General features: G+C 38.2%; 1 long non-coding RNA gene and 1 other non-coding gene across 2 annotated transcripts in view; one reads left to right on the forward strand and one right to left on the reverse strand.

Moving 5' to 3' along the window:
- Window positions 1-26268, forward strand: part of LOC139184220 (uncharacterized) — a 1143978-nt gene that overhangs the window by 364395 nt on the left and 753315 nt on the right. The window lies entirely within an intron of this gene.
- Window positions 10627-10772, reverse strand: LOC139184297 (small nucleolar RNA SNORA79). The gene has a single exon (XR_011567886.1). It is a non-coding gene; the product is annotated as a small nucleolar RNA SNORA79 (small nucleolar RNA).

Genomic DNA, 26268 nt, shown 5'->3' on the forward strand with positions numbered 1-26268 from the left:
AAACAGTAGAAACAGTGACAGACTTTATTTTGGGGGGCTCAGAAAATCACAGCAGATGGTGACTGCAGCCATGAAATTAAAAGATGCTTGTTCCTTGGAAGAAAAGTTATGACCTACCTAGACAGCTTATTCCAATTCCAAAGAAAGGAGTGCCAAAGAATGCTCAGCTGCTGCTGCTAAGTCGCTTCAGTCGTGTCTGACTGTGCGACCCCATAGACGGCAGCCCACCAGGCTGTCCCTGGGATTCTCCAGGCAAGAACACTGGAGTGGGTTGCCATTTCCTTCTCCCATGCATGAAAGTGAAAAGTGAAAGTGAAGTCACGGAAACTACAACACAATTACACTCATCTCACACGCTAGTAAAGTAATGCTCAAATTCTCCAAGCCAGGCTTCAGCAATACATGAACCGTGAACTTACAGATGTTTAAGCTGGTTTTAGAAAAGGCAGAGGAACCAGAGATCAAATTGCCAACATCTGCTGGATCATCAAAAAAGCAGGAGAGTTCCAGGAAACATCTATTTTTGCTTTATTGACTATGCCAAAGCCTTTGACTGTGTGGATCACGATAAACTGTGGAAAATTCTTCAAGAGATGGGAATACCAGACCACCTGACCTGCCTCTTGAGAAACCTGTATGCAGGTCAGGAAGTAACAGTTAGAACTGGACATGGAACAACGGACTGGTTCCAAATAGGAAAAGGAGTACCTCAAGGCTGTATATTATCACCCTGCTTATTTAACTAATATGCAGAGTATATCATGAGAAATGCTGGGCTGGAGGAAGCACAAGCTGGAATCAAGATTGTTGGGAGAAATATCAATCACCTCAGATATGCAGATGACATCACCCTTATGACAGAAAGTGAAGAACTAAAGAGCCTCTTGATGAAAGACAAAGAGAGTGAAAATGTTGGCTTAAAACTCAACATTCAGAAAACTAAGATCATGGCATTCGGTCCTATTACTTCATGGCAAATAGATGGGGAAACAGTAGCTGACTTTATTTTTCTGGACTGCAAAATCACTGCAGATGGTGACTGCAGCCATGAAATTAAAAGACGCTTACTCCTTGGAAGGAAAGTTATGACACACCTGCTGCTGCTGCTAAGTTGCTTCAGTCATATTCGACTCTGTGCCACCCCATAGACGGCAGCCCACCAGGCTCCCCCGTCCCTGGGATTCTCCAGGCAAGAACACTGGAGTGGGTTGCCATTTCCTTCTCCAATGCATGAAAGTGAAAAGTGAAAGTGAAGTCGCTCAGCCGTGTCCGACTCTTAGCGACCCCATGGACTGCAGCCCACCAGGTTCCTTCGTCCATGGGATTTTCCAGGCAAGAGTACTAGAGTGGACTGCCATTGCCTTCTCTGATGACAAAACTAGACAGCATATTAAAAAGTAGAGACATTACTTTGCCAACAAAGGTCCCTCTAGTCAAGGCTATGGTTTTTCCAGTGGTCATGTATGGATGTCAGAGTTGGACTATAAAGAAAGCTGAGCACTGAAGAATTGATGCTTTTGAACTGTGGTGTTGGAGAAGACTCTTCAGAGTCCCTTGGACTGCAAGGACATCCAACCAGTCCATCCTAAAGGAGATCAATCCTGGGTGTTTCTTGGAAAGACTGATGCTGAGGCTGAAACTCCAATACTTTGGCCACCTGATGTGAAGATCTGACTCATTGGAAAAGGCCCTGATGCTGGGAAATATTTAGGGAAGGAGGAGAAGGGGACAACAGAGGATGAGATGGTGGGATGGCATTACCGACTCGATGGACATGGGTTTGGGTGGACTCCGGGAGTTGGTGATGGACAGGGAGGCCTGGTGTGCTGCAGTTCATGGCGTCGCAATGAGTCAGACATGACTGAGTGACCAAGCTGAACTGATCTGATGCATATATATACTGAAGCAGAAAATTATATGATATACCAACTTTTCTTCCAAAGAAGATCCAAGCAGTGGCCAGCAACACAAGTAATTTGGAAGAACAGTACAAAAAACTTTATATAGGACAATATATAATCTACTTATAGAGATGCATGTCATTGTTGTTACTGTGAAATAATTATAGTTATTTTCATAGCCACTTTATTATTTACAACTTCAGATTCCCTAGGATTAAGGTTATTGGATCAAACCTTCCACAGATTTTGTTGTTGTTTGTGGAGAAGGAGGTCAGTTTATCTTTGTCTCTTTCTTTTTTAAAATTCATTTATACGTTTGTTAAGTTGGGTTCAGAATTTAAGTTTTAGTTACCAGCTGAGAGGTTTACTTTTTCCCCACATAGAGTAAAATCATGACTTCATATTAATAGCCTCATAATATTGCCATTGCCTAGTAGACTAATCACAAAACCACCAGTAGTAGGAAAGATAAGAAAGTGCAGTTATTCGTATATTTGTAATGTTGACATTTGGCATCTAGCTCCATAATGCTGTTTACAAAGTAACTGTCTTTAATATACTTTTCTAATAGGTCAAATATTCCTTCTCACTTGAATATCTCATCCTATATACAGTGCACTAAACTAACAGCTGTTAACCTATGCATACTTAAACATAGTTTGCAAGGTACTTTAGATATTGTAAACATATCCATTTGGTCATTTGCAGAGAATTGTGCCACTACCTGTTATGAGATTTGAGGAGGTCATCCAATCATAGTGAAATTCAGTGAAATCTGAAGACTGATTAGAAGAATCTTAACCATAATCACTTGCTACTATTGAAATATATTGGGAGGCACAGATTTTATTATGCTGAAATTTTCACACATGGAGGAACTCCATTTGTTAACAGTTACAGAAGGTGATACGTGGTATTTGAAATTCCACCACAGTATTAAACTCATTGCCATGTGAACTGATATATCTAGTACAGGGTTTTTGTTTTTTTTTTCATGGCTTATTCTTGGTTGTGATTTTTATTGAAGTCATTTAATTTTGATTTTTTAAAAAATTTAATAGTCCACTTGCTATCTCTAGGTGTGTGTTCTATGAAATCACAAATAATAGTATTAGTCATTTCTATTTCTGAAATCAGATCACATGATACCTAAGTATCTCGAGTTTGCTTTATACAAGGGTGTGGTTGGTAGGTGGAAAGGGCTAAAATGAAGCCAGCAGGATAGGAAATCTTTTCAAACAAGTGTGCTCTAATAAGCCCAAGAATTTGGAAACTGCCATCAAAATCAGAGAGACTTTAGTTAATATCCCTGTTCCACAACTTCTGGACTAAATGGTTTTGGGGATATTCATTCATTCTGTCCTCAGTAACATTTGTTGTTCAGTCTCTAAGTTGTGTCTGACTCTTTATGACCCCATGGACTGCAGCACGCCAGCCTTCCCTGTCCTCTACTATCTCTCAGAATTTGCTCAAATGCATGTCCATTGAGTTGGTGATGCCATCCAACTATCTCATTCTCTGTCACCCCCATTCTCTTCCTGCCCTCAATCTTTCCCAGCATTAGGGTCTTTTCCCAAGGGTTGGCTCTTTACATCAGGTGGCCAAAATACTGGAGCTTCAGCCTCAGCATCAGTCCTTCCAATGAATATTCAGGGTTGATTTCTTTTAGGATTGACTGGTTTGATCTCTTTGCTGTCCAAGGGACTCTCAAGAGTCTTCTCCAGTACCACAGTTCAAAAGCATTGAACAGCACCGGTAACATTTACACATTGGTAGCTTTGAGCCCAAGGCTTCCCAGGTGGCTCAGTGGTAAAGAATCTGTCTGCAATGCAGGAGATGCACCCTCTATCCCTAGGTTGGGAAGATCCCCTGGAGAAGGAAATGGCAACCCACTCCAGTATTCTTGTCTGGGCAATCCCATGGACAGAGGAGCTTGGCCGGCTGTAGTCTGAAGGGTCACAAAGAATCAGGCAAAACTTAGCGACTAAACAACAATAACAACTTTGAGCCCAGCACTGTTATAGGCACTGGGTAAACAGCAGTGGACTGCAAGGAGATCCAACCAGCCCATCCTAAAGGAAATCAGTCCTGAATATTCATTGGAAGGACTGATGCTGAAGCTGAAACTCCAATACTTTGGCCACCTGATGCAAAGAACTGACTCATTAGAAAAGACTTTGATTCTGGGAAAGATTGAAGGTGGGAGGAGAAGGGGATGACAAAGGGTGAGATGGTTGGATGGCATCACCAACTTGAGGGACATGAGGTTGAGTAAACTCCGAGAGTTGGTGATGGACAGGGAGGACTGGTGTGCTACAGTCCATGGTGTCGCAAACAGTCAGACACAAATGAGCAACTGAACTGAACTGAAACAGCAGTGGATTAAGCAAAGTGAATTACTTAAGAGAGATCACAGACAAGTGTAAGAAACAGAGAAGGCACTTAAGTAGTAAGTACAGTGAACCTCCAAAGGAAAATCCTAATCATGTGGATTGAATGAAGGAGGTCTAAGAGAACAGATGTCCAGGTTGACCAAAGAATGAATGGGCCCATTTGGGAGGGGGAAATTCAGAGAAGCAAATATGCCAGAGCAGGAGCCAGCATATGTGGACTCTTCCAGACTGGCCTATTTGTTTGAGAAATTGAGGCAAAACCTAGGAGATCTACATCTTGGAAGGTGGGCTGAAAGGGGAAATTATGCCCAAATCCTAAAGGGCCTTGAAAGGAATGTCAGAATTTTGGATTTTTTTTTTTTCCTGAGAGCATTGCTTAACCTTTCTAAATGCCAATTCACTCAGCTATAAATTAAGATAATATTACCTAGCCTCATGAGGTTTTTATAAAGACTCAATAAGATATATGTTTATAATTTGCTTAGAAACAAGGTCTGGCACATTATAAATATTTTATAGTAGTAGCTATTATTAATTTTCTTAAGGCTGTTATTACTAGAATTCTTATTAAATAAGCCAATTTGTGTGCAGGGCAGAATAAGAGTCAGGAGGGTATCAGGGCTAGTAGGTCAGAGCTCCTCGAGAGCTTATTTGCTAAGGAACAACAGCGCAACTAGATAATCAACTTCAGGAAGAAAGAAGAAGTAAGCATGTTATCATAGCTCTGAACTTGTACAGCCTGGAGCAGTGGCTCTCACCTAAGAGCTGTCTGGCTTCCCAGAGGACATTTGAAGGTGCCTGAAGAACATACTGCTTGGTACAATTGAAGGGAGGATGTAATGGTTAGACTGGGGAGTGTCCTAATATCCTGCGGTGCACAAGACAGCCACCCACAACAAAGAATTGCAACAGTACTGAGTCTGGTTACTCTTCCCCTAGTGCATGCCTGCCAAAGTGGGAACAGAGGTCACAGCTGGCACAGTGGGCTGAAAATGAGTTTATGTCTGTGAAGCTCTCTCCTTATTACTTGCTTGTCTCTATCTTTTGCCTTTTCTGTCCTCTGTTAAACTGGAATACAAACTAAACATCATATGGTGAATTACACGTATAGTTTGCTCTATCTCAAAGCTTCTAAAACATATATCCCTTCACTAGCTAATCAGTTTCAGCAAACCTCTGCAGTGGGTGGTAAATGTAGCTGACAATAGCAATCATGTGTTTCAGAAGTGTCAGTGGAGAAACACCGAGATGATGTGGGAGTGTCGAATTTGTGATTTTAGGTGGGGCGGTGTCAAACAGCTGCAAACAATATTGCCAGAATACCCAAATTAAACCCATTAAAAAATACCCATTTTTTAAAAGGATGTAAAGTTCATACAGTAGAATCTGGGTAAAAATAATGTAACAAACGATTTCTTACTTATCTAGACTAAGGGCTTATATAGTCAAACACGTTCTTGGTTGTACTATAGCATTCTGTTACCAATCTGAATTTCCTTGGGGATTTCTATAGTTCTATTTGTTGTGATATTGTCTTAATTAATGTCAAGTAATACTAGTGGATAGAAGTGCCCATGTTTTATCATTCTAATTTCAGTATTGAATAAGAGCAAATGCTTCTGCAGTAATTCTCAAAAATAATTTTATGTGATAATTTGCTAAGTAGTCCAGAATATGTTTTAAATATAAACATTTGCGATTAGTAAATACACTCTAATAATGTGTGCAAGAATCAGATACATGTATATTAATATTTATGTGAGTGCAGTTTAATTTTAAATGAGGGACTTCCTTAAATGAGGGTTTCAGGAATCTGTTAGATTCAACCTTTACTTGTTACAATGCAGAGGTGACAAGACTCTCTCCCTGATGAAAAAGGGGTTAGTATTTAGCAAATTTCACAGTTCAAGTAAAAGTTAAGAAACACAAAATAAGCAGAGTTGTTAAGAGCTTAAAAACAATTGTGTTTTTAACCTTATAATTCAAAAATAATAAAAACAGTAAAATATCAGGTTGGGAGGGCCTGAGATATCTATTGGGTTGGCCAAAAGTTCATTTGGATTTTTCTGTAACATCTTATGGAAAAATTTGAGTGAACTTCTTGGCCAACCCAATAAAAGGGAAAAGATCCAGGGTAGTATTTAAAAATACCAATATGGTCATGTCATTCCTCAACTTATCACCATTTCATGATTTCTCATTCCTCTTGGTGAAAACAAAAACAAAAACAAAAAATTCCCTAACAGCCTCAGAGAAGGCAATGGCCCCCCACTCCAGTACTCTTGCCTGGAAAATTCCATGGATGGAGGAGCCTGGTAGGCTGCAGTCAATGGCGTCGCTAAGAGTCGGACACGACTGAACGACTTCACTTTCACTTTTCACTTTCACACACTGGAGAAGGAAATGGCAACCCACTCCAGTGTTCTTGCCTGGAGAATCCCAGGGACGGAGGAGCCTGGTGGGCTGCCGTCTATGGGGTCGCACAGAGTCGGACATGACTGAAGCGACTTAGCAGCAGCAGCAGCAATACAGCCTAGTGTCTGGTCTAATCATTTTCTACTTCTCCAGTCCTCGTCAACCAAATGCCTGCTGCCACAGAGCCTTTGTATATGTTCTTCCCTTTGCCTGAAAGTCTCATTTCAGTTGTTCCCTTATGCTACTCTTTTGTTTAATCACTCAAAGTAGTATCTCTAAATACGTATACAGAGGACCCCAATCTCTCTTTTATATTCCTACCAGAGTGGTCATTTTTCTGTATATTTATGTTCTGATTTCATATAGGAGTAGCCAAGAATTGCAGCAATTTCTATAATCAATTTATCACAGATTTACAAGGTTTACCAGTCATCTCTTGTGATTGCACATTTTTGGAAAAGATGAGCCCACAAGGTAAAAGATTAATAATTATGAATATGACTCATGTTTGTATAGAGCTTTATATCTTACTAAGCCTATTCTAGCATATTGAAAAGCAGAGACATTACTTTGCTAACAAAGGTCCATCTAGTCAGTTCAGTTCAGTTCAGTCGCTCAGTCGTGTCTGACTCTTTAAGACCCCATGAATCGCAGCACACCAGGCCTCCCTGTCCATCACCAACTCCCTGGGTTCACTCAGACTCACGTCCATCAAGTCAATGATGCCATCCAGCCATCTCATCCTCTGTTGTCCCCTTCTCCTCCTGCCCCCAATCCCTCCCAGCATCAGAGTCTTTTCCAATGAGTCAACTCTTCACATGAGGTGGCCAAAGTATTGGAGTTTCAGCTTTAGCATCATTCCTTCCAATGAACACCCAGGACTGATCTCCTTTAGGATGGACTGGTTGGATCTCCTTGCAGTCCAAGGGACTCTCAGGAGTTTTCTCCAACACCACAGTTCAAAAGCATCAATTCTTTGGTGCTCAGCTTTCTTTATAGTCTAACTCTCACATCCATACATGACCACTGGAAAAACCATAGCCTTGACTAGACAAACCTTTGTTGGCAAAGTAATGCCTCTGCTTTTTAATATGCTGTCTAGGTTGGTCATAACTTTCCTTCCAAGGAGTAAGTGTCTTTTAATTTCATGGCTAAATCACCATCTGCAATGATTTTGGAGCCCAGAAAAATAAAGTCAGTCACTGTTTCCACTGTTTCCCCACCTTTTTGCCATGAAGTGATGGGACCAGATGCTATGATCTTAGTTTTCTGAATGTTGAGCTTTAGGCCAACTTTTTCACTCTCCTCTTTCACTTTCATCAAGAGGCTCTTTAGTTCTTCTTCACTTTCTGCCATAAGGGTGGTGTCATCTGCATATCTGAGGTTATTGATATTTCTCCCAGCAATCTTGATTCCAGCTTGTGCTTCTTCCAGCCTAGCATTTCTCATGATGTACTCTGCATATAAGTTAAATAAGCAGGGTGACAATATACAGCTTTGACGTACTCCTTTTCCTATTTGGAACCAGTCTGTTGTTCCATGTCCAGTTCTAACTGTTGCTTCCTGACCTGCATACAGGTTTCTCAAGAGGCAGTTCAGGTGGTCTGGTATTCCCATCTCTTTCAGAATTTTCCACAGTTTATTGTGATCCACACAGTCAAAGGCTTTGGCATAGTCAATAAAGCAGAAATAGATGTTTTTCTGGAACTCTCTTGCTTTTTCAATGTTCCAGAAGATGTTGGCAATTTGATCTCTGGTTCCTCTGCCTTTTCTAAAACCAGCTTGAACATCTGAAAGTTCACAGTTCACGTATTGCTGAAGCCTGGCTTGGAGAATTTTAAGCATTACTTTACTAGCGTGTGAGATGAGTGCAATTCTGCAGTAGTTTGAGCATTCTTTGGCATTGCCTTTCTTTGGGATTGGAATGAAAACTGACCTTGTCCAGTCCTGTGGCCACCACTGAGTTTTCCAAATTTGTTGGCATATGTAATCCTTAGTTCTTATTTTATAAAATATCCCTTGTCAATTGCTTTAAGTAATTAGACTTAAAAAATAATGAGATCATAATCTTGATCAATTTCAAATAAGAAAGAGCCTGTAGCAGTCATAGAATTGAATCTCTTTTTTGAATATTTGATACATCTACAAACAGAAAATCAAATGATCTGACAAAAGTTAGGAAATGGTTAGTGAGCTCAGCATTCATGTTTCTTATACCCTTGCTGCTCTACCCGTGCTTTACTTCTTTCTAATTAAGCATGGCTTCTCACGGAAAGACCATGAATTTCAGAATCACAGGTTGAATTCCTTTTTCCCATGTTCTATCCAAATAATAATCATTAATAAACTAGGTACTCTTTTGTAGCCTGTGTTTTCTTATTTTTGAAATGAGGTTAAAAACAGATACTATACAGGTTTTTTGTGAAGCCTAAATATAGAAAAGTGTGTGAAGTGCCTAGCACAGTGCCTGGGTAATATCAGTTTATTGGTCAATATTTTGTTTCATTCCTCTCTTCTATTTTCTTAAATAGTCCTATTTCATCTAAGTAGGAACCTTTACCACTTATATCAACAAGATAGCTAATGGTAGAAATTGTACATTGTATATAGACGATATTGAACATGATGGAGAAAATGTCCTTCTATGAGATGGCTTTCAACACTTTGCCAATCACTTCTGTCTGTGACTATACACTTGGGTTTTCTCCAGAACTAATGAGTACAAGTGTTAGTGGCTACCATGTATGGAATACTTTTCATGTGTCTGACATTCTGCTGAGTCCTTTTCATGCCGTCATCTATGTATTTATCATCCCAACCCTAGGAAGTTTCAACTGTCAGGACGGTTTTGCAAGAAACAGAATTTTATTGTCAAAACTGAATGTTTTCAAACCCTTGTGTAACTTGGCTTAGATCTCAATTATTAGGACCTTTGTGCCACATAACAGTTGAACAAAGGGCAAAGTGTATACAGTGGGCCTTGACTGAAAAGACTGACATACAATTTTGAAATGAATTCAACTTTACCTTTTGTGTGGCTTCACATACATCCAGCCTTCTTGGGATAGTGTAGAACAGGCTGAATATCCTCACCCTAAAGACACCTCTCCTATATGGCCCATTCTCTGTTATATACTGGCCTGTGTTTGGTGTAGAAAATTGGACTGTGTCTGTTCTTGGAATATGTTATATTTTTTCTTGCCTCTGGCTTTGCCAGAAAGGTTTCCTTCTCTTTCTAGCTGCCTTTCTGCATCTTCTCCATTTGCCTAAATCTGATAGATTCTTCAGACTAACTCAATTGTCTTCCTTCACGAAGGCCTGCCTGGGTTAAACTGCATTAATTACATTCTCAAGGTTCTAATTTGCTGAAGATATTTTAAAATATTTATTGTACAATTAACATGTATAAATTTGAAAAGTAAACTAGAATAAGCAAAAAGAATAAAAACAATCCCCTGAAGTTTTATCAGTCAGAAGAAAGCTTTGGTCTTAATTTCCATATAAGAATATATGTAACAGTAAAGAAATATAAGTACACACATACACACTAGAGATGGAAATGGAAACCCACTCCAATATTCTTACCTGGGAAATCCATGGACAGAGGAGCCTGTCAGGCAGTAGTCCATAGGGTTGCAAAAGGGTTGGACACAATGTAGTTAATAAACAACAAATACACACATACATATGTGTACGTATGTGAGTGTTTAAAAATTATTTATCTATTATAGTATACCTTGCTCTTTTGCTGAATATTGTACTATAAAACAAAATATTTAAAAATGACTATCTTTCCATCTGTATTGTACTTTATGCTGCAAGTAATGAATAAGTAGCAAGACATGACTAGTTTCCTACTTACTGGTTTATTATGATCTTGAGCAAATTACTTATTCTGCTATTTTGTTTTGTTTTGTAATTATTTGATTTCACAAAAATCAGAAGGCACTAACGGACAGCCAGTCTATCCCCATGGTGCCCTGCGTGAAAATAAGTCAGCTTAGATATAATGGACTAAAATCCCACTACTTAAGACTCCAAGCAGTGAGAAAGAGAGCCATGAAGCTGACTATTTTTTTACAAAAAATGTTTAACCTAAAGGGATGTTTTGAGGATTAGTTGAAATAAGGCAAATAAGATATGTAACATAGTACCTGGCACATAATAAGCATTAAAAAAATATTAATCACTAATATTATTCCCATTACCAATATGTATTCATTCAACATATGTTAACTATGTGTCCAGAAGTATGCTAGATCCAACTTATAAAATCTTAAAATCTATTTAAGGTATTGTCACTATATAACAGTATTTCCACAATTGGCAGTGGGATATGATGGATAAGCATGTGGAAAATTAGAACAGCCAAGACTTTAGTCTTAACAATGAGACAGTGATTCCAAAAAAATCTCAGAGAACAAAATTTCCTATATCTCAGTGACGATTTCATAATGAGCTATCTTGCAACCTGAGGAATTTTTTTTTAAGTCTTCCAGATTCTATAGTAAAAAAGCAAAAACCAAAATAGCTCTGTCATGTTTAGCCACTGCCAATTAATGCCTGGAATTGGATTAACCACCAGAAAACCAGTTCAAGTAACGTAAGACTCAAGCAGTCAGGCAGGGTTAATATCCTTGGAGAGACCACATACATATCTTGTCAGGGAAAAACAGCCTACAATATCATCTTTTTTCAAGGCACGAGTAAATTCCTGCCTCATCCGTACAAAACCTTCAGACCTCCAAGAGGCCAGAGGGTACAGATTAAAATTCATGCTTAGCAGAAACAGCTTCCGTGCTACTCGCCACACTCTTGTACACAGTATTCAAAAGAGAATCCCAAGGACTTAGCTATTGTCTCAGCTCTGCATTTGAACTCTGTCCATGTACAGGCATAGAGCAGCTAGTGTTTTATGAAGGGCGGGGGCGGTTACATTTCAAGTGCTCGGCATTATCAGAAACCCCTATGTTTGGATTCTTATTAAGAGGGCCACAAAATGTGTCTGCTCTATTCTTTGTTACCTTAAGCCTTTGTTGTCAGGTTGGGAACACTGTTGAATTCTGTTAAACAATGGTGGTGGGAGGGGGAGTGGGACAGGTTTTGAACAAACAACCTTGTGTATGTTTATGTGAATGTGCGTGTGTGTGTGTTTCCCAAAGGCCAGAAAACCAAAGGAGACTATTAGAAGAAAATCTTAAAGCAAATCTGTGGGTTACTAGACCCATTGGGGTCTTTACTGATTGTGTTCCACGAGGTTATTTGACTAGAAACACCTGTTGTTTTCTCTGCAGAGCCATTGGGCAGGGAAGGGGTGCAGCCACAGCATACAGATGAGAACACGTGGCTGGTGCATGAACCCTGGTAGGTCGTAGTAAAGCAAGAGTGTAAATACTGGAGTATGCCTTCTTTGTCAGTTCCATGCTACTTTTGGAGAATTTCTGGCATGCACTTCCTCGCATTTGGCACTGTAGTCTATTTTAATAATGTTTATGCTCTTGTTCTGTTCCTCATCCCAACAAGCTGTTAAAGAGAAGCCACATTTAAACGAGCCTCCTTGCATCTTTTGCTGCTACTTGAAGAGGGTAGCAGTCTGTTCCCCAGAATAGTGTGGAAAAGATCTTCTCCAAATAAACTACTTTAATGCTAAGCAAAATGCCACATACATAAAATAGGTAATGCCGAATTATGTAAAATGCTTTTTTCAAGGAAGAGGGAAAAGGACTTAGCACCAAAAAAAAAAAAAAAAAAACAACTGTCAGCATGGGGAATTCCAAAAATAGCCATCAAGGTAGTTTGAACTGCTTAATATTGCAATTACTATTTACTTCTTCAAATTAGTCTCCATTATCTTATGAAAGAATCTTTAGGGTAATTTATTTGACTCTCCGGGGGGCTTGTGACCATCATGAATAGATGTTTAAAGAGCCTTAGAAGACTCTTCTAAAATCTAATTTAGTCTTTGCATCACACACTTTTACTTATTGCTTATCCCCTTCCAAACACCCTCACAATTCAAATTTCTCAAGGAAACCTTTTTCTCCATTAGTGTTAATACATTGGCATGCAGTGGGGAAATTAGCCTTGAGTTATATGTATCGAGAGAAACAACAAAGCCAATGTGCTTTGTTCTTAGCAAGCTCACTTAATCTCTCAGATATGTTAAGATGAATCAGAAAAACAATATGAACCAGCTCATCTTCTTAATTGGAATCATAAAATGAATGTTAGAGTTAAAAAAAATAAAAAGTACTTTAGAGAGAGTATTCATTCTAGACCCTTCTTTTGCTATTTGAAAAGAAAGAGGTTCAGAATGCTACAACAACTGATGTAAGATCCCCAAGAAGGTATCTGACAGCATACAAATGATCCAAACAAGAGATGAGTGCTTGATATTTCCAATTTCATTTTCCCATCTTACCATTCTGGCACTTACTATGTGATCATCAGAATCAACTGAGAAAACTCATAAAAATACAGATACCCAGAATTCTCCCTTCAAAGACCTGTGTTAATAGCAATGGTATTGGGCATGAGAATCTGCATTTTGACAAGTCCCCTGAGAAATTCTTAGGATACAAAAATATGGAAAACTTTGTACTCTACAATTCTGTCTTCAGAGATCAAAAACCATTTCTTATCACTTAAGGCTGTATAAAAGTTTCTAAGATGTGTATCCTTATGAGTTTATTTTTAAATTGTCTGTATTTATATGTGAGACTTTGGGGAAGCCTTGCATTGAGACCTGTGCAGTGTCCATTTATAAGTCAATTTTCCTGGAATCTGCTTTTATATTTATGGTATTTATACGTCTGTCTTCTGTAATATTGCCATTTCTTAGAGTCCATCTAGAGCTTTGACCATTCAATCAACATTCTATTTAGTAAGATATTGAATCCAGAGATGCACAGAAACAGTCCCTTCTGAGATATGCTGCAGGAGCTAATGTCAGGCAGAAGCAGTGAAAATACTTGGCAACTGTCTGAACTATGCTTGCCTTTGTGTGAATTTCCTCGAGATGAGGTAAACTGTGTTCTGGCGAGAGATTAACATTTATTTATCTTTATTATTTTTTTAATCACTTCCCACTGGTTCATATGTGTCGACTGTTGACAGTGGTACTAGCTGTGAACTTTACCGAGAAATGGCACCTGTTATAGGGTCAGTTTGTGAAAAGGCTGTGACAGACACTGCCTTTCGTCTTTACAATTTTGGCAGTGCCAAGTGTATTCAGGTACTATGTTCAGTGCCCAGAAAGTTCTCCGCTAAATCAAATGAGTTGAGGGTACCTGTAATCATTTAAATAGAAAGTTTAACTTTCAGGTAATTTTGAGGGAACAATAATGACAAATGAACAAGAGTTGCAAATGACTCTTTTAAAAAGACAGACTTGGCTTCTAAGCTCACGTAGCTTATTTTAGCAATTTCAGAGGCTGTGTACTCAAGTCTCCTGTGAATTGGGCTTTTATACCACCCCATTTGACAATTAAAATGGAAAAACGTGGAAAAAGCCATTGTTTGTTTTTTCTATAGTGTCATCAGTGTGCACTGCACTGAACAATAGTCAGGGCAAGGCAAATAAAGACTCTGCCCTGTGGAGCTTACAATCGAGCAGCGTAATACAATGCAGAACAATACAATTCAGAACAAGCATGTAGTGATTAACAGCCTTTCTAAGTGGCATTCTTTGCAGAATAGGAGGGTGTTGGGTTTTTTTTCCCCTAAATCAGTGGGTGGAGGGACAGACAGACATATGTTAATTGAGAAAGCAATTTAACCTATAGGGACTTTGACAGAAGACACAAGTCAGCCTTGGGTGAATAGATTAAGAAGGAATGAAGATTAAGAGGATGGTATGATCAGTAATTAAAGATTTCAGGGCAGCCTATCTCTGCACTGAATAAAGAACTGGGGAGCTCCTGGAAATAGCAAGTGTAGCCACATTATAAAGAAGAAAATAGGAACCAAGGTATTTAATAAAGAGTCCCTTTCTAGTATTTCAGAAAAGGAGATTGGTTTGAAAGCATTCTCAGAGAACAGACAGGGACAACAAAGTGGGCTGTGGGCTTCAAAATGTGAAAGTTTACTTGAGTCTCATAGGGATTCCGGCCTGCAATTGATAAATGAATTTGTAGTTGATTATAGAAGAAGAAAATGGCACTGTTTAGCTAGAATTCTATGTCGAGAGATCATGAATCCAGAGCAATGACTGTGTGAATTTGGACATATCTTGGACCATAAAGCCAGAGTTTGGTTTTGTGTGTTGTATATGTATGTAAGGTATGAGAAACTACTAGAAGCGAGAAATTATTTTCACTCCAGTAATAATGTCTAATTTTATTGAGAGTGCCCCACTATTCTCAACACTACTTATACTACCTCCTTTACTCTCACAGCTGTTATTTTTGCTCACATAACTGTTACACACTTCATTTCACAGAAGAGTAAATTGAGTCACACCACTCTGACTTCAGAGTCAGTGCTCGAACCACTGTGTGGTAAATTGCTGTCAAAAATTCCAGGTTCCCATTTTCAAGAAAAACCTTCCTTGACAGAACCCTCTTGTATTTTCATGGAAGTTAGGGAACACTCATTTCTTTTGCTCTTGTGTGATCCCGTATGTCATTTCCATATATCAGTCTCCCCATTCTGCTCAAAGCCTCTAATCCATTCTAAGAAATGGTAAATTTGGATGAATAAGGTGATATTGTTTGTGTCAACTACAATAAATTTAACATCTACAAATCCAGATAAAATAATAACAGATAGAAATGAACACCATGAATCCACGCAACCCCCATAAAAGAATACCGTAAAACTGGGAAATAAAACATATAATAGATTAAAGCTTGAGCCAATGAAAAATATTAGCAAATGGCTTTTGCTATATTAGCTTCATTGTAGAAAGCCCCAGAGTAGCCTATGACAGCCTAGGTTCAACAGTATCACATCCAAATAGATTAGAGCTACATATAGAACTTAAATAGCTTTCCTACTGTTTATCTCAGATGTAGCAACACCAAAGATGCTTCATGGTATACAGAGGTTCTTTATCTCTCTTTCTATTTTGTGTATTTATCTTTGCCTCACCCAAGCTATTTCTTTATCCCAAGAGCCTTCATACAATTCTGAAATATAATTTTAGGTAATATTTTATTTTAAAATACAGTAGGTCCTAGACCATTATTTAATTCAGATTGGTCAGGAAAACCAACCTCTGCTGTGAAAATTATTAAGACAATCCTAACGAAGTTGAAGGAGAAGGCAATGGCACCCCACTCCAGTACTCTTGCCTGGAAAATCCCATCCCTGGAAAATCCCATGGAAAATCCCTACCAAAGACCTGGTAGGCTGCAGTCTATGGGGTTGCTAAGAGTCAGACACGACTGAGCGACTTCACTGTCACTTTTCACTTTCATGCATTGGAGAAGGAAATGGCAACCCACTCCAGTGTTCTTGCCTGGAGAATCCCAGGGACAGGGGAGCCTGGTGGCCTGCCATTTATGGGGCCACGAAGAGTCGGACACGACTAAAGCGACTTAGCAGCAGCAACAAAGTTGAGGTCACTAGTTTAAGAACTTGAGAGCAAAATTCCAAGCCTATTTAAGTAGCCTGAAAGTGAAAGTCACTCAGTGTGTCTGACTCTTTGTGACCCCATGGACTATACAGTCCCTGGAATTCTTCAGGTCAGAATACTGAAATGGGTAGCTGTTCCCTTCTCCAGGGGATCTTCCCAACCCAGGGTTCAAACCCAGGTCTCCTGCATTACAGGTGGATTCTTTGCCAACTGAGCCTCCAGGAAAGCCCAAGAAGCCTATCTCACGTTCAATGTAAACTTCCACAACATCTGTGCTCCTTGAGAGCAGATAAAAAAAATTTTTTTTCATCTTCTTAGCCCCTAACAAGTGTTTAACCAAATTAAAAAATGAAGGAAACACACTAAATTGTATTAAATGCCATATTTACACAAGCATTCCTAAAACTCTTCAAATGACTTTAAGCAGATATACATTAAACTTTTAATTCTAATAATGCAGAATGTAGATATTATGGGGAAGGGAAGCTAAGAACTCATTTCATAAGCATTACTATCAGGCTTTTTTTTTTTTTTTCTTGATTTAACTCTTTTTATTTCTCCATCCTCTTTACATATTCCTCTTCCTAGGTTAAAAAGTTTATCAGACCTTAACCTAAAATGAATATCAAACAACAAAGTCACTATGTTCAATTTCAAACAACTGTGGCATCTCTGTATCTCTCTTTAAAGCTAAAATTCTCAAAAGAAGGTACTACATTTTTTGCAATATATTCCTTCAGTCTTTGAAATAGAGGTCTGCCCTCCACCTCTACTGAAGCATGCCTTTCAAATATAATTAATGATTCATCTTTAACCTTATTTCACTAAGTTGAGGTATAATTTTTATTCACTGGGAAAGCAGACTCCTAAATATTTTTGACAATGTGTACACTGAATAAACCATACACCTTTGTAGATATATTATGTTTGCCTCATTCCAGATCATTCCCTCATGCCACCTTGCAGGTGTGATGAAAAAAATCAGAATGGTTATTGCCTCTGGCAGAATGTAAAATGCATTCTGATTTCTTTCATCGTAGATTATTTTTTCCTTCTGTAGAACTTAAGGTAAATGAAATCGAACAGTGTGTAGTCTTTTGTATCTGGCTTCTTTGATTCTGCATAACATTTTGGAGTTTCATCAACATTGTCATCTATAACAGAAGTTCATTGTATTTCACTAGTAGTATAACTAGTGTGTGTTTAGTCACTCAGTCGTGTCCAACTCTTTGTGACCCCATGGACTGTAGCCCACCAGGCTCCTCTGTCCAGGGAGTTCTCCAGGCAAGAATACTAGATGTGGGTTGTCATGCCGTCCTCTAGGGGATCTTCCCAACCCAGGGATCAAACCCAGATCTTCCACATTGCAGGTGGATTCTTTACCATCTGAGCCACCAGAGAAGCCCTGTATAACTAGTAGGTGCTTCCTATTAAATAATCATACTGCACTGCATTAATTAATTATTTTGTTTTGTGTATTTGGATTGTTTCTAGTTCAGGGCCATTATGAGTAAAACTATTATGAGCATACCTGTACATGTCTCTTTGTGAACATGTTTTCATTTCTCTTTTGTAAATGCGCAGAAAGAGGATTGCTGAATCATAAGGTAGATATATATTTCACTTTATGAGAAACCTTCAAACAGTTTTCCAAAGTGGACACACCATTTTTTAGTCCTACCAGAAATGAATAAAAGTTCTAATAACCGCATATATGAACAATATTTGGTGTTTTCAGTGTTTTTAATTATAACTATTTTAGCATGTATGAACAATATCTGCATGTGATACTAATTTGCATTTTCCTAATGACTAAAGATCTTGAGCACTTCTTGATTTTATTATTCATTTGTGAACTATCTGTTCAAGAATTCTGCCCATTTTGAGTCGTTTATTATTATGTATATTACTATTATTTATGTAATTGTAAGAAACCCATGCCTCATTCCATACACAGAAATCAATTCAAATGAAGTATGGCATGGAACATTAAAAATTATAAAAATTACATACTATTCTTAGGAAAACATCTCGACAGCATAGGCAGAAATTTCTTAGAGGGAACAGAGAAAGCACTATCCATAAAATAAAATACTGGTGTATCAGATTTCATCAAAATAAAATCCTTCTGCACATCAGTTCAGTTCAGTTCAGTCACTCAGTCATGTCTGATTCTTTGCGACCCCATGAACTACAGCACACCAGGCCTCCCTGTCCATCGTCAAGTCACCATTAAGAAAAAGAATAGGCAAGTTACAGACTGAGAGAAAATATTCAAAATGAATATATCTGACAAGTACTTGAATGAGCAATCTATAAATAACTGATGATCTTTTAATTATTAAATATATAGACTTTTCATTTCTTCCTTCTGTGCCTTCCTTTTTCACATCATTTGCCCCTGTTTGACCAATCACTTCTTAAAAAGTGATTTGTCCTAGTTGTTGTTCTTTTTCTTTGGTCATTTTTTATTCTAATTCATTTATTTTAATCATTTTCACTGCCTTTCTTTGAATTATTTTCTGATGTGTTATCCAGGATCATCTCCCTAGTTATTTATTCTTTTCAGTCTAACTTTTCCCTTGAGTGGTCTAAATCTTGCCACTCACAGTATGATCTGTCAACCAGCAGCATGAGCCTCTATGAGCTCTTCAGTCTTGAAGAAGCCCCACACTGCATCACAGATCTGCATTTTAACATCCTCAGGCGGATTCCTATAAATACACATTCAGTTCAGTTCAGTCACTCAGTCATGTCCAACTCTGCGACCCTATGAATCATAGCATGCCAGGCCTCCCTGTCCATCACCAACTCCCGGAGTTCACACAAACTCATGTCCATCGAGTTGGTGATGCCATCCAGCCATCTCATCCTCTGTCGTCCCTTTCTCCTCCTGCTCCCAATCCCTCCCAGCATCAGAGTCTTTTCCAATGAGTCAACTCTTTGCATGAGGTGGCCAAAGTATTGGAGTTTCAGCTTCAGCATACACATTAAAGCTTGAGAAAAAGTAGTATTGTAACTTATATCCCTGATTTCAACTGTCTCCTCTGCTGATAATCCTTACATATTTAGTACATGCCATTCTAATGTGGTCCAGATTTATATCTTAGCAAGTCGAGTGCCTCCAGATGGTTGATATCTAAGTAGGTATGTAAAATACAATATGTTCAAAACCAAATTCATTATCTTTCTCTTTTTAAATTTTCATATTTCAGTTCATGATGAGATGAGGGCAAATAATTTTTGTCTAACAATATTAGTGACTTTTCTAAAATAAGGAGATATTGCATAAAAATAAAATGGCATTACATTTCTCAGCTTTTAATTCTATAAGGCAAGGAGGTCATAGACTGAATTATTACAGGAGTAGTATAAAAGAAAAAAATGAAAAATAAATCCTCATAGACTGTATCCCACCAGGCTCCTCTGTCCATGGAATTCTCCAGGTGAGAAAACTGGAATGGGTTGCTATTTCTTTCTCCAGGAGACCTTCCTGACCCAGGAATCAAGTCCAGATCTCCTGCATTAAAAGCAGATTCTTTACTGTCTGAGCCGCCAGAGAAGCCAAAATAAATAAAATGCTGAAATATTGTAAATCAAAAAATAGTGATAACATATATTAACTCCCTAAAAGAAAGATTATCATTTATGATCTTCTATTCTAAATAATCCTAGAGTGCCGAACTCAAACAGTTTTTTCCACTTACAACCAGTTTAGCAATGTTACATACTGGAGAGGAAATGCTATGAATTTTGTATCTATTATATGATGTCAGAATATCATCACATTTTTATTCCATCAAAAAATAGTTATCAGCAAACACTGAAAGTTATGTTTTATTCAGCTTTTCCCAGCTATTCAGCTATTTTGTGGTGACAAAAGCAAGCCGTTCAACTTGGATGAGAGGGAGAAATGCAAAAGATTTGATTTATATTATATAAAGACTAAAAATTATTATTGAATTTTTAGTACTGAATTACACATATCCCATAGGTACCGAGTACAATGATGGTTACATTTTTAGTGAAAATATTTTATTTCATCCCAGATGTCAGAACGTCTTCAAAGTCATGTCACAGAAAGGACATTTCCTTACTATTTCTCTAAGGTAAAGATTTAAATTCATGCATCCCATTTTGAGAAAGATTTTTCAGGTGAAGATGAATGCCACTCATAACTCCTTTTCTCCAGAAAAAAGGAGGAGGCAAATGAATTGTCACACTTTCGCTTGATTCTTGGCTAAGTCCATAGAATAACATATCAATAAGCATGTCTGAAATATGCTGTTTCCACTGTGTTTATGATAATAATGCCATTAGAAAACATTTATGGAGAGTTTCCATGTGCCTGACTTTATTATCATCATCCCATCAGGTTCATACAACAGCCCTATGAGGCTCAGAGAGTTATAGTGACTTTCTTAAGTTCTCATAGTTAGAAAAATCCTACAGGTTTTCAGGCTAATTTCAAAGTCAATGTTATTAACCACTCTAATGAAAAGGTATCATAGTTTGTCATCATCTTTTTTTCACCCTCAAGGAGAAAAAAAAATATCTGGAGAAATAATAAAAAAAATAACAGAAATCTATTCTCTCTGCACCTCTGGAGGGTAAATTTTCTGCTCTGTGGAGTCAGAAGGAGAGAATCAGTCAGAGAAATAATAAAAATGATGACAACTGTGTCAGTTCTATAGAGAAGAGGAAAATGAATTACTTCATGGCATCAGGGTGCATTTGGAAAGTAGGACTTCAAGGAATCCTGGAAAGAAATTTTATTTCTGAGTGGTGTGTGATCCTCTCCCCATGCCCCAGTATTAGGCCAAAAAGAATCCACTCATTCCAAACAGGGGTAGATATCCACACAACTCTTTTTCTTTCTCTCTCTCAAACTTCAGCATTAGTATGGACCCCAAATTTACCACTTGTACAACTAGACACATGAGCATTTCCAGCTGAGAAAACGAATTTTTCACACATTGCTGGAATCCTCATCCTGAGCAGACACAGCATCCTCTCCGCACATGGGCTTTCTGAGTGAAATCAGTGCTGCTGTCAGGATCCACGCTTTCAATCTATATTCATCCACACGGCATAGTATCTTCTTGGGGAGGGCATTGTCATACAGTTGAAGCTAATGTTCTGGCAGGCTTTTATCTTGCTAGTCTATCATTACAATCCCAACTGAACCAAAAGGCCTCGGGGGGTTTTCTGTTGCTCTCAGTCAATCAGTATGGCAGATACCAACTTTTCATAAAGAACTGCTCCAAAGGAGGCAGTCACTGCATGGGGTTTCCGCTTTCAGCATCTCTTCCTCCTCCTACATAAGAAATCTGGAATAATTAATGGGGAAAAAATTAGAAGTGTTAGGTTTTGCAGTATTTGACCAGGTGACAAGTTTCAATTATTGTTTGTAAATTTCTAGTCTTCTCTGGAGCTGCTACCTAATAAACTGCTACTAAAATTAAAGTTCAGGAAGAGCTTTCTGAGCTGTATACTGTTAACTGCATCTCCTTCAGGAGACAGTATTTAGATTCTATGGGGCAAAATGATCCCAGTAATGTGAGATGCAAATAGAACTGGTTAGTTGTATGTATATATATCGCAGTATATACATTTTCCCTGTTATTATTTTTAAAATTTTTTGAACATTATTTTAGATGTATGTTTCCTGCCTTCTTAAAATATGTTGAATATAATTTAACTTTATTCTAGAGAGCTCAGAACATCACTGTGACTATCCATTAATGGTTATGGAATAATGATGCTGTATTGGATTCTATGCAATTTCATTAAGTCATGTCTTGTTATAAGCCACCATTTCTTTCATTCAGTTGTTCATTCTCTGAATTCCACTTATTTGCCAAACCTAACCAAAAAAAAAAAAAAATCAATGAGCCAAATCAGGCATTGTCTTTGTCTTCTTGGATTTAGTCTAGTCTGAGAGGTAGGTACAGATAGAATAAATACACACAAAAAATATAAAATTCAAATTTAATAAATGCCAAGAAGAAAAAGAACAGGATGTCATCAAGGAGAAGGATGCTGCTGCTGCTAAGTCGCTTCAGTCGTGTCCGACTCTGTGCGACCCCAGAGACGGCAGCCCACCAGGCTCCCCCGTCCTTGGGATTATCCAGGCAAGAACACTGGAGTGGGTTGCCATTTCCTTCTCCAATGCATGATAGTGAAAAGTGAAAGTGAAGTCGCTCAGTCGTGTCCGACCCTCAGCGACCCCATGGACTGCAGCCCACCAGGCTCCTCTGTCCATGGGATTTTCCAGGCAAGAGTGCTGGAGTGGGGTGCCATTGCCTTCTCCAAAGGAGAAGGATAGATTTATCTAATTCAAATGAAAGAGTTAGGGCAAGACTCTGAGGAAGGGGAATTTCCCTCGTGAGGTTTTAAAAATTAGGAATTAGCTGGAGGAAAATAATAGCATGTGTAAGGGATTTAAAGTTAGAAAGACCTCAAATACTCAAAGATTAGATGAATGGAAGGCCAGTGCTACTATGAAATGATGTGGGAGGGGGATTTCAGAAGGATATTTATGTTCTTTAAATGTCTTAAGAGAAAGAAATTCTAATTAGTTTCTATTGATTGATTTTTAAATTTCAGGAAAATGTCACGAATTTAAGGGGAAAAAATGATACAAAAGTAACTTGATACTCTTAAGAATGAATAAGGATTTAGGTCAAACACAGATATAATCCACAAATTACCTTTATGTTTGTTATTCATCTTCACAATTTCCCTTAAGTTATGAGGATTCCCCATGGAAATTAAAATGAGTCTGACAAGGGATAAAATAAACAAACAAAATGCCAATTGAAGCCCCAAAGTCACTACTTCTCAGATTCCCGCCTCATTAGACCTCAGGAGTTTCTATAAAGGGATTATTAAACAAATGAATTCTTATTTTAGTTCCTGTAGCGTGTTGCTAGTGTGAAAACAATTTATATGTAAAACAAATTAAATTATGGTAAATTAGCATAAAGTTCAGTATTATACATCAAATTTTAAAATAGTAAAAGTGTTTGACTTATGAAAATTAAAAATAAGATGTTTTCTCAAAAAATCTCCCTCCTTTATTAGACCATATTTTTTTTTCTTTTGGAAAAAATTATTAAAACAAAAGTATACTTGAATTATGCCTATAATTCACTTGCATTATAGATTAGTACTTAAATAAACATGTAGAAAATATTTTACTTCCTAGAAATTGGTTTTCTGTTGATTTTTAAAAAAGAGAGATTCATAAGATGCATAAATTGCTTCTTAAATTCATCCCAAGCATTGAAATTCATTATCCAATTTATGGTACTCAGTATGTGTTATTCATAAAATACCCATAAAATCGATCATTAAAACTCAGAGCAATAGATTTTTTTACTAGAATGTATGTGTACTCAAGACAAAACCAATTCTAGTGCCTGCTAATACCAACGTTATTAGAAAACTTTTTCTTTGTTTTACTTTTTGAATGTAATTAGAAATTTGCTTAAAAATCCCCACTGACATGCAATGTTAATATTGGTGCAATTAATGAAATGCTAATATTTATGAATTAATTGGCAAAAATCTTGATGAAAGGAAGCTAACAGAAATCATTTATGCAGAATCTACCAGAGGACAAGATTTGTCCTTGGTGACTTGCTCATTTTGCTTTCAGAATGTTATTTAGTAAAATAGTCAGTGGTATTTCAGTAAATTCTTGGTTGAAAGAATTCTCTAAGACAAAGTTAACAAGCTAGTTTCTAACATAGATGTTAATTGGAGATGTAGGAATTGATATTTCTCAATCACTAAAATATGCAGGAATAAAAATGTGATTCTTTTTTCTACAACTCAACCTTGTCTTGAGCTTTCCTTTTCCCTGAGGGCCAAACATACAGTCTTAGTCCATTCTATGTGGACTCACTTATTTTAGGATTAAACTACTTAATTCAGTACTTACTCCACTCCCTCCACTTCTACCAGCATCTCCTCTAGGTTCATCTGACTTTCTAAACATTTTGTCAGTATTTGCTAAACCTTCTTTGTTCCAGTTTATTTTCCATCCACAGTGATGTGTTGTTTTCTTCTTTGGCATCTTTGTGCCACATGTGAAATTTCTACCTGTAAGCTATTAATAATCAATGTCAGAACACCACCATCTTTGGTTCCACAGGAAAACAAGTAGCAGCTCGCCTGCCCTGTTACATAGACTGGGGATAATTTGGTTAGCCGGCTCTATCCTCCCAAACCATCTTGGTTTTAGAAACTCTCAGCCAAGTTTGGTGCCTTCTATGGTAGATAGGGGCTTCCCTGGTGATCCAGTGATAAAGAAACTGCCTGCAAAGCAGGAGACATAGGAGACGTGCATTCAGTCCCTGGGCCAGAATGATCCTCAGGAGAAGGAAATGGCAACCCACTCCGTCGTTCTTGCCTGAAAAATTCCATGGACAGAGGAGCCTGGCAGGCTACAGTCAACAGAGTTGCCAAGAGTCAGACATAGATGAGCAACTGAACAAAGACAGCAAAGAACATATAGGCAGGGCTCAGGTCCCATGTGGAGAAGGCAATGGCACCCCACTCCAGTGCTCTTGCCTGGAAAATCTCATGGGCGGAGGAGCCTGGTGGGCTGCAGTCCATGGGGTCGCTAGGAATCGGACACGACTGAGCAACTTTACTTTCACTTTTTACCTTCATGCATTGGAGAAGGAAATGGCAACCCACTCCAGTGTTCTTGCCTGGAGAATCCCAGGGATGGGGAAGCCTGGCGGGCTGCCGTCTCTGGGGTTGCACGGAGTCGGACACGACTGAAGCAACTTAGCAGCAGCAGCAGCAGGTCCCATGTAATGTCGGTGACATTAGACTGTCTTAGAGGAATCACAGCTGAAGTACACTGAAGTACATATCTTGGTAAATATTCTTCAAAAGTTTTTTTTTTTTTTTTCCTTAATTCTATTTTTGGCTTTTGTACACTGAGTCTCACATTTGACATTTTTTATTTTCTGTCCCCACCAAAGCAACTTCCATTTAGGAAACAGTGGACTCATGAAGGCCAGGCAACAAGTCAAAAATTTGCTGATCCTCAAAGGGTACATGAAGCTCCTTGGTCAGTGCTTCATGTTGTGCCATTGTTACATACTTTCTTTATCATTCTAAAACTTGAACACTAGGTCAAACTTGGAAATTAAAAAATTATAAAAGAAAGGGTGAAAGAGAAGAAGGAAGGGAGAAGGAAAGTATGCATATTAGCATGTAATCAGAAATCAGACCTTTAATATAAACCCTCAAAATATCATTAAAGTGAAAGTCGCTCAGTCATGCCTGACTCTTTGCAATCAAATGGACTATACAGTCCACGGTATTCTCCAGACCAGAATACTGGAGTGGGTAGCCTTTCCCTTCTCCAGGGGATTGTCCCAACCCAGGGATCGAACCCAGGTCTCCCTCATTGCAGGCGGATTCTTTACCAGCTGAGCCACAAATTTAGGGATAGATAGGGCAAGACAGTAAATTGAGGAAGTTACCTCCTATCTCCTTTTTACTCCTCTCCTGACAACATTCATATCTTTTTGCATAGCCTTTCCCATCTACCCAGGTTCCAGCTCCAGGTGATACCCACGGGTCTTTTAGCCATGTGTTAGATTATCATTTTATTGTTTAAAACATTTTCCTTTAGAATTTCTTTCCATGAAGCCAACAGTTATACAGTCATTAAGTCCAATCTGTATTTTAGCAAGGGCTTCTTGGTGATAAACTCATCACAAATGTACCCAAATTATTTTGAGGTACAAAGCAGGTCAGTGGTGAAAGCAGTTTATGTCAGACTGGCTACCTTGTGATCACCCAAGGACATGGGTTGGACCGTCTTCCAGTTAATAGGTAGGCTATGGAGAACTTAGGGAAATTGAAAGAAAGTTTATTAGTCATACAAGGGATTACTGGGAAGGGCAGGGGAAGCACAGAAATGTCCCAGAGAAATGGCCTTTATTATGGTTAA

The sequence above is a fragment of the Bos indicus genome, chromosome 7 (assembly GCF_029378745.1).
Source record: "Bos indicus isolate NIAB-ARS_2022 breed Sahiwal x Tharparkar chromosome 7, NIAB-ARS_B.indTharparkar_mat_pri_1.0, whole genome shotgun sequence".
Lineage (NCBI taxonomy): Eukaryota > Metazoa > Chordata > Mammalia > Artiodactyla > Bovidae > Bos > Bos indicus.